This window comes from Myotis lucifugus, unplaced genomic scaffold, assembly GCF_000147115.1.
Source record: "Myotis lucifugus unplaced genomic scaffold, Myoluc2.0 scaffold_2, whole genome shotgun sequence".
NCBI lineage: Eukaryota > Metazoa > Chordata > Mammalia > Chiroptera > Vespertilionidae > Myotis > Myotis lucifugus.
The window spans coordinates 431,302-441,116 of NW_005871050.1; the positions used below are offsets into that span (position 1 = coordinate 431,302).

Here is a 9,815-nt window from a genome sequence, read left to right on the forward strand (position 1 = left end):
GACAAGAAATCAAAGATCAAAATAATATAAGTGAGTGAAGGATAGAAAGAGTTTGATCATTGAAAACCCAGGGTTGGGAAAATGTAATATTCCTAACAATGTAACACTCCTAGGTCTAAGTTAGGTTGATAGGACTGGGGAGGCCACGGACCTGTCAAACTGCTGAAGTCTTCCAGTTATTCACAGAACCTGCTACACCTTTGGAGTGAGGCACATGGAAAATCACACCAGAAAATTCAGTATCCTATGGTCATACATGTTAAAAGCATGGACTATGAAGCCAAACTACTTGGATTTTAATCTCTGCTGTTACTAGATGTTTGACTAACTTAGGCAATGTAGTTGTGCCTCTCTGTGCCTCAATTTCCTCCTCTATAAAATATGAGATAGTATTAGGTTCTAATTTAAAATCCATGTTATAAAAATTGTTTAATATTTTTAAAAATCTTAGAAGAGTGCCAGACAAAAATGAGTTTTATAGGCTTTTGTTAAATAAAATCTGTAATGTACTGTAATTCACTTTGCGCTCATGTCACTGGCATCCTGGCCTCCAACTGGCAAATGTTTAAGAGACATGGTGATGTATTTGATCCTTGTACCAGCTTTTCAAGGTGGAAATCAGATGACCAAAGGCCAGAAAGGGAAGTCAGTTATGGAGCCAAGAGTCCAAAAGCCAGTACTCACTTTTCTCATTTTCTGATTTCATACCCCACTGACACACAGTAACATATAGTATCCATCATCTTTATTAGTCCTTTAAACTGAGATGAAAAAGACAGGGAGCAGGTCTAACAGGTCTTCCCCAAAATTGGAAAGGTAGTGAAGTCTATCTTTGAACCTTAATTTTCTGCGAGCTCCCCCTCATCTCAGAAGTTGCTTTCTCCATTCCCTCCCACAAGCTAATGTTAAACCCACTCCTTTAAAAAATACAAATAGAAATACAGAATGTTAGACTTGGAAGGTCCATGTCCAACTTTTATGCCCTCATAAAGATGAGGTCACTGATGCCCATATAAGGGAAGTGACTTTAGTGAAATAATCAAATTCATTTATTTTCCAGTCTCTTCAGATTTTGCATCAAGTTGCATTTAGAAAAGAACAATGAACCACTCTCATTGGAACATTTGCCATTTGGATTCTTTGTAGTTTGGCATGCCTTCTAAGAGTTCAAGCCAAATGCCACTTCATGAGTTCTGATGTGCTGTTTGCATGGGGCATTCCAATGCAAATCAAGTGTCTTGGTCAAAACATCTTGGTCTTGTTCTTCTCCCAGATTTGCATCACTAATATATGCAAGTGCCATATAGTCCAAGGGCATCTGAGGGGTAAAACTACATAAGAAACATTGCCCTTTAACAGTTCTGTTTTCTCAAAGGAAATTCAGTTTACTATGGCAAATTTCCCCAAAGTAAGATTTTTATCCCAATTGTGAACCTGAAGGATTGTTAATCACATAACCAACAAAAAAGTGCTGTGGATGATGTGTAGTAGCATGGAAGAAAAGGACAGGTAGAATTTGAGATTAAAAAACAGATTGTACATGGTGACTATAGTTGATAATTGTATAATTGAAATTTGTTCAGATAGTAGAACTGAAATGTTCTCCCACATATGAAGAGGTAAAAAATGTTTGGTTATGATGTGTTAAATAACTCGATGAAGGAGGAATTCTTTCACAGTGTATAGTATCTCAAATCATCCAGTTGTACACTTTCAATATCTTACACTTTTATTTGTCAATTATATCTCAATGAAGCTGGGGTATGGGAGAAAGAAAGATACTGATGAATCTAGCCTTCCCTTCATTTTATATATGAAGAAACTCAAGTCCAGGAAGGCAAGTCACAAAGCTAGGTAGGACTAGAACAAGGTTGTATTTTGCCCTGCACAATGTTGTATTTTTCCCTGCACAATGTTGTGCACAAATTTCAGTTTATGTGTAAGTCCTTCAGCAATAAATATATGACTTGAAGTGAGGTGAATCATGTTATCACAGGACATACTATTGGGATTTAGTCTAACTTAAAATCACAGTCCCCTCTGTGTTAAACATGTTGCTTTCTTTTTGTGGACAGAAAAATATAATTTCAGTAAAGCCTTTTCAGGAATTCTGAGTATGGGAGATGGTTGTTGCTAGAGAATGGTAATAATAGGTCAAAATAGCATGCAAATCCTCTATATGTCAGAACAAAAACTCCCTAGAAATATTTACTCAGCACTCTACCTTTTATCATTTGAAAATGCTTGATAATATTCAATTAAAAGGGGGCTGTTTTTAGATAACCATACTGCATTTTGAAGAATCCACTCTTATAGCATTTTAATAGTATACTTCTCCCCCTAATTTTCTTAGTTATCTGCTGATATTTATTTGCCAATGAAAATCATACATTAACATTGCAGTTTGGAAGAAAATGAGTAACATTTCTTGCTGTTATAGGTCAATAGTTACAGCTGAAGTTTCATTTCTCTCCCATTAAAATTGCTTATTTGCCTCATCTTGATGTGTATCAAATGGTAATAAGATACGGAATATATAAGGTTGTGACCCATGCCAGTCGGTTTTGCTGTTTCTAGGGTTTTCTTGTTAATTGGTTGCATTGTATGTCAGATCATATTCTTCCATGCCATTGTTTTAAGGCTGGTGGTCCTTCAGAACACCATTGTAAAGAGAACTAAAAGGAGTTTCACCAAAATAAGGTTAGAAGTGAAATTTCCTAAAGGCAGAACAATGGTTTTTGGTTTTTCGGTTTGGAAAATAAAAGTGCATTCCATTCTGTGAAACCCCTTGAGTATGAAAAATATTCTTTTACCAGGAAAAAAAGGGGGGGGGGAACTACTCAATTTGTAATTCTGCACTGATTTCAGAGGTTTCAGGTTAGAACACAATTCTGGAAATAAAAACTAATATGAAAAAATTATTCTAGTTTATGTCAAATAATGAACTGCCCTATGGAGCTATGTATACTTGACTTCACCTAATAAATGTCCACCTCAGCTGTTGGTTGTAAACCAATGGCATATTTGTTTTCTGATGTGAATAATCCCCCTCTAATTTATTGTTAGGTTGGATTTTTGTTCATTTAATTTCTTAATAGAAAGCTAGTCATCATATCCTTATCTCTCAGCATTTGAAGGATAGGACTTGGGAAATGCAGAAAAGGAACAGGGGCAAAGTATGGACACTGGCCAGGAAGTCAAAAGACCTTGGTTGAATCCAGCTCTATCACTTACTAGCCAAAGGACAGTGGCCAAGTTAGCATATCTTTCTGGGCCTCGGTTTTCTTGCCTGTAATAATCTACACTAATAAAAGAGAAACATGGTAATTAGCATACGACCGCTACCCTTCCCATTGGCTAATCAGTATATCCTTATGCAAATTAACTGTCAGCCAAGATGGCGGCCGGCAGCCATGCACTGAAGTGAGCAGGGAGGCTTGCTTGCTCCAGTGACTGCGGACTCCAACGTTCCCCGCCTGCCGCTGCTGGCCTCTCAGCTGCAACTCTAAGCAACTATGTACTATGTTGCAATAATAAGAAGCTAAACAAAACCCCAGAAACCGGCTTTCATTCAACCAGGTTCAGCCAGCCGGACCGCAACATTGTATCGATGTTTTCAGCAGCGAGGCCTCAGAGCTAAAGCTGGCCCAGAATAAAAAAAAGAAAAAAGAAAAAAAAAGGAGCGGTTGGGAGCTTCAGTCACCCGCTTCCGGAAAACAGCCCTCAGCCCCTCACCCAGACTGGCCAGGCACCCCAGTGGGGATCCCCACCCTGATCCAGGACACCCTTCAGGGCAAACCAGCCAGCCCTCACCCGTGCACCAGACTTCTATCCTATATAGTAAAAGGGTAATATGCCTCCTGGCACCGGGATCAGTGGAGCAGCGAGGCTCCTGGCACCGGGATCAGCGTGACAGGGGGCAGCGCCCAAACACCCTGATCGCTCTGCGGCTCTGTGAGTGACAGGGGTCGGGGCCACAACCTCCCTATCCACCCTGCTCTGTTCGTGACAGGGGAAGGCGCCCCAACCCCCTGATCAGCCCTGCTCTGTGCCTGATAGGGGGGAGCTCCCCAATCCCCTGATTGCCCTGTGGCTCTGTGTTTGACAGGGTGCGGCGCACCAACCCCTTGATCGGCCCTGCTCTGTGTGTGACAGGGTGCAATGCCCCAACCCCCCCCCTCCCCCACGGGCCCTGCTCTGTGTGTGACAGGGTAGAGCCATAACCTCTCCATTGGCCCTGCCCTGAGTGTGACAGTGGCGGTGCCCCAACCCCCTGATCCGCCCTGCTCTGTGTGTGACAGGAGGCGGTGCCCCAGCTCCCCTATCGGCCCTACTCTGTGAGTGACAGAGGGAGCTCCCGCAACCTCCCCATCGACCCTGCTCTGTGTGTGACAGGGTACGGAGCCCAACCCCCCAATCGGCCCTACCCTGAGCGTGACTGAGGGTGGCATCGCAACCTCCTGATCCGCCTTGCTCTGTGCATGACGGGGCGGTGCCCCAACTCCCCAATCGGCCCTGCTCTGAGCCTGACCAGGGGCTGCACCTAGGAATTGGGCCTGCCCTCTGCCACCCGGGAGCAGGCCTAAGCCAGCAGGTCGTTATCTCCCGAGGGGTCCCAGACTGCGAGAGGGCACAGGCCGGGCTGGGGGACCCCCCACCCCGAGTGCACAAATTTTTGTGCACCGGGCCTCTAGTATCAGATAAAGAAAATCTATGTATATAAAAGCCTAAGTGACTGTTATGACTGGACCACCAGACAACCTGATGACTGGCCGGTAGCTATGATGTGCACTGACCACCAGGGGACAGATGCTCAATGCAGGAACTGTCCCCCGGTGGTCAGTGCACTCCCACAGCCAAATTCCCGTGGCCAGCCAACCTCCTCCTCAGCTTACTGTAAGTATATTTTTGGAAAAATCAATACATAGCATAAGAATCACAATCACTGTTTTTTGTTTTCTCTTGTATTATCTTTACGTACAAAGACTCTTCCAATGATGTCACCTAGAGATCATTTCATCCACTTGTTTGGCCACCAGTCTCTTGTCTTTTTCTTCAGCAATGGTGAGGTGGATACCCTTTCTACAGGGAAGAAAACTCCATGATTTGTTACTTTTGCAAAAAATGAAAATGTTAGAGAACCATGTAGCAAAGCTGTTGTCATTGGCATCTTTCCCATGAACCACATCAAAAGAACCAGAGTATCTCTCTATTAGTGATTACACCAGTTCTTCCAATGGTTATCTCCCTTGGTCACCATTCTTTGGTTACCAGTGTCAAATTTGATGAAATCAGTAATTTTTCCAATCTCCAAATATGAATGGTGTCATTCACCTTGATGAGGGGATCAGAGTAGCGGATGATGCAAGCATCATGGGTCACCAGATGAAGGATTCCTTTTATACCCACAAAGATCTGTCTCACTTTGCACAACTTGCACTTGGCCTCCTCAGGTGTAATCTGATGAACAGCAAAGTGACCCTTGGTGTCACAGATCAGATGAAAATTCTCTCCTATCTTGTCAATACTGATGACATCCATAAAACCAACAGTATAGTTTATACCAGTTTTTTTTTAATATATTTTATTGATTTTTTACAGAGAGGAAGGGAGAGGGATAGAGAGTCAGAAACATCGATGAGAGAGAAACATCGATCAGCTGCCTCCTGCACACCCGCCACTGGGGATGTGCCTGCAACCAAGGTACATGCCCTTGACCGGAATCGAACCTGGGACCTTTCAGTCCGCAGGCCGACGTTCTATCCACTGAGCCAAACCAGTTACGGCTATACCAGTTTTGACCTTGCCATCAATCTTAATAAACTGCTACATGTAGATCTTCTTTACTTAATCTCCTGTTGGGGCATACTTATGTCTGTTCCTTAGGAAAATTATGAGAGGGAGACATTCGCTCAGCTTGTGGGGATTGGCAGTTGGATGAGGAGCAACACACTGGTCAGTTTATCCATAATCCAATGCTTTTGTGCTGCAACAGGCTTCAGATGCTTCTTAGGACCACGAACCATTGCTGCACTAGGCATGGAAAAAGCCATAATCCACTAAGTGAAATCAGCCAGAGAAAGATAAATATCACATGATCTGATGGAATATAATGAACAACATAAACTGATGAACAAAAGCAGATCCAGAGACAGAGAAATATCAATCAGACCATCAAACCTCAGAGGGAAGGTAGGAGAGGGTGGGGGTAAGGGAGAGAGATCAACCATAGGACTTGTATGCATGCATATAAGCCTAACCAATGGACACAGACACCAGGGGCGTGAGGGCATGAGTGGGGGGTAGGGGGGCAATGGGGCGATAAGGGCACATATTAATACCTTAATCAATAAAGAAATTTTAAAAAAAGAAAGAGCCATAATCCTTTTCCTTGAAGCAAAGTGGTTGATGATCTCAGATATTGCAACAGGGATTCCCATTTTAGATATACCTGAGTATAGCCATGTTGTTAAATCCCTTAAAAGAAGTCAGTGTACTTGAGTTATCATAAGCTTCCATCCCAATTGGAAACTAGGTCCATCTAAGACAATGTTGTCCAATACAGGAGCCACTGGCCACCTGACTGACACTATACTTTCCGTCCGGAAGACAATACAGGCTTGTTAAGCACATGAAATGGGCCAAGACTGAATGGAGATATAATGTAAATATAAAACATATACCAAATTTAAAAGACTTAATATGAGATTTAAAAAATAATATAAAATATCTCATTAGTAATTTTTATATTAATTGCATATTAAAATGAAAATATTTGGATATATTGGGTTAATTAAAATATATTATTAAGCCCTGGCTGGTTTGGCTCAATGATTGAGCATTGACCTATGAACCAGGAGGTCACAGTTCGATTCCAGGTTAGGGCACATGCCGGATTGCAGGCTCGATTCCCAGTGGGGGGCATGCAGGAGGCAGCTGATCGATGATTCTCTCTCATCATTGATGTTTCTATCTCTCTCTCCCTCTCCCTTCCTCTCTGAAATCAATAATATACATATATATGTTAATGAAATGAATTAATATTTTTCTTTTTCTAATGTGGCTACTTAAAAATTTAGAATTATATATGAAGCTTGTGTTATATTTTCATTGGCCACTACTAAAATTGGAACCACCTTTTATTAAAAATAGAAAAGAGCTCTGCTGGCATGGCTCAATGATTCTCTCTCATCATTGATGTTTCTATTTCTCCCTCTCCCTTCCTCTCTGAAATCAATAAAATATATATGTTATTGAAATTAATTTACCTTTTTCTTTTTCTAATGTGGTTACTTAAAAATTTTGAATTACATATGGAGCTTGTGTTATATTTTCATTGGACAGTACTAAAATTGGAACCACCTTTTATTAAAAATAGAAAAGAGCTCTGCTGGCATGGCTCAGTGGTTTTGTGCCTACCTATGAACCAGGAAGTCTTGGTTCCATTCTTGGTCAGGGCACATGCCCAGGTTGCAGGCTCAATCCCTAGTAGGGGGCATGCAGGAGGCAGCCGATCAATAATCCTCTCTCATCATTGATGTTTCTCTCTTTCTCCCTCTCGCTTCCTCTCTGAAATCAATAAAAATAAAAAATAAAAATAATTTTAATTAAAAAATAAAAATAGAAAAGAATCTATCCTTCAAACAAGCGAAACCCTAATAATTCATATATATAGCATCTCCTCTTGAGTCAAATGGTACCCCTAAAACCAAAGGACTATGTCACAAAGCACTGTTAAAAGCCCACAACTTCGTCTATGAAATATCTGAGTCACTATCCAAGCCAAAAATAGGAGTTCTGGATAAAGGACTTCCAAGCAGAGAAGAGAATTATAAAAATTTCAAGAGTTACAAGTAAATTTTAAAAAAGGCATTCATGAAGTTTCTGAAAAATAAACCCTCAGTATTGACCAACTTAACTTGTGCTGACAAGTTTGGTTGCCACAAGAAACCAAAATAAACTCCAAATGCTTTGCATGAGGTAGCACAGTGCCTTCCATCCTAACAATGTTTGCTGAATTGAATTGAATTTTGTAGAGGTTGTCTAATTGGATTTGATCTCTTTTCAAACTGAAGTCAATGAACCAGGGTATGTCCATACACAACACTAAAGCTCTCCACTGAGTCTATTAACATGTATTGAGGGTGGATACCATGCTGTCTTGGCCATTTTATAGTGACTACTGGATCTTTGATAAAGCTCTAGTGGCTACAGGGCAGGATGGAGGTATAAACTTGAACTTGTTTGTAATAAATACCTTATTATATCCATGTTTTCACCTAAAGCAGGAGGGCTCCTATAGCATGGCCCCTGAGGATGGTATCATAACAGAGCCTCTGACTATCACACACACCTGCAATAGTTAAATTTGATCATTCATGAAGATGTGGGTTCTATGTATAAGGCACATATACCATCTGAAATTGGAGTAGTAAAAAGAGACTTTAAGGAATAAGATCTTATTAATTAACTAGATGAGGGGGGAATCCTTTCATAATATATATAATACATAAAATCATTATGTTGTATACTTTAAATATATTATAATTGTATTTGCTAGTTGTACTTCAATTTAAAAAGAAATAAGTAGGAACAATTTTTAAGCAAAGGGAATGTAAACTTCTGAAAGATTTGTGCATCAGGCCTCTAGTTGCATATAACTCCACTTAAAACATGAAAAGCCCAAAATGATATAAACAAGTCTATTCAGTGAAATATAAAAAGAAAAACATGAAACCCAGCCATTTGACATTATGGAAACAGACTAAGCAGTTGACTGATCAATCTATTTTCAACAGGTGTGTGGATATCCTGAATGCACACTTAGTCTGTGGCTATTGCCTTAAAAGAGACAAAAATCTGATCAGATAAAGTGGAGATGGTTACTGTGACCCAGCAACCTCTGTTCAAACTTTATCCATATTGAGACACTCTTACACTGGGTTATTTTGAATGAGACCCACATCTATTTATGTATTTTCCTAGTTTTCTTTATTACCTCCTTGTGCACCATTGAGCCATTTTTGAGGAGATAAGCCATTATTACAATGTTGTCAAGTTCCTGATCATTTTCTAGTTCAAATCCTTGTTCATGCTGTTTGCTAAGTACTTGTTCCCTGTGACAGCTTTCAGCCAAACAGAATACACTGAATGCTGCATTCCAAACCATTCTGTCCTGCTGGGCTCCAAGTGAAACAAGCTCTTCAAACTCCATCATGTGAACTTTACACAAGGAACAATCTCCCTCAGACAATTCCATTCAAAGATACTATCCATGAAACTGGGACTCAGCAAAGGGGTGACATTACAGGATTCCCCCTCTGGACAGGCTCATGACCACCAAAGTTGTATTTAAGAGGCTCCCACATGGTTTGGCACATGATTTTCATAATGAGCTAACATTTCCCCCAAACTTTCCCATTAGCTTCCAATTTAGCATATTCACACTTAAACACAAAGTCAGGTACCTATGTCAAGAAAGGCTGGAATTTCAAGAAGTAAAGTCTGAGAGACTTGCAGGCAGGGTTTGTATTAGGGGTAGAAGAGTAAATGCAAGACATACTATAAAATAAATATGGTACATAATACATATGTGGTTTTTTGGCAACATATTAGGAATCATAGACACACAAAGTATTATATGCAACCAAGAGGCCAGAGTAGCAAAAAAAGAGGAGGGGTGGTAGGAAGATGGAAGAAAAAAGACAACAAAAAAGTGAGAAAAGTTAAGGGAAGTAGATTTCTATTAAATGTCTTAAGGAATCCAAGATGGTGGTGGATTAGGTAAAATTTACACTCACCTCGCTCCAGTACCA

The 9,815-nt window shown here is 40.6% G+C and overlaps 1 pseudogene; it reads right to left on the reverse strand.

Moving 5' to 3' along the window:
* Nucleotides 1–5,000: 5,000 nt before the first annotated feature.
* On the reverse strand, nucleotides 5,001–6,026 carry LOC102442818 (annotated as a pseudogene).
* Between the last annotated feature and the right edge of the window lie 3,789 nt (nucleotides 6,027–9,815).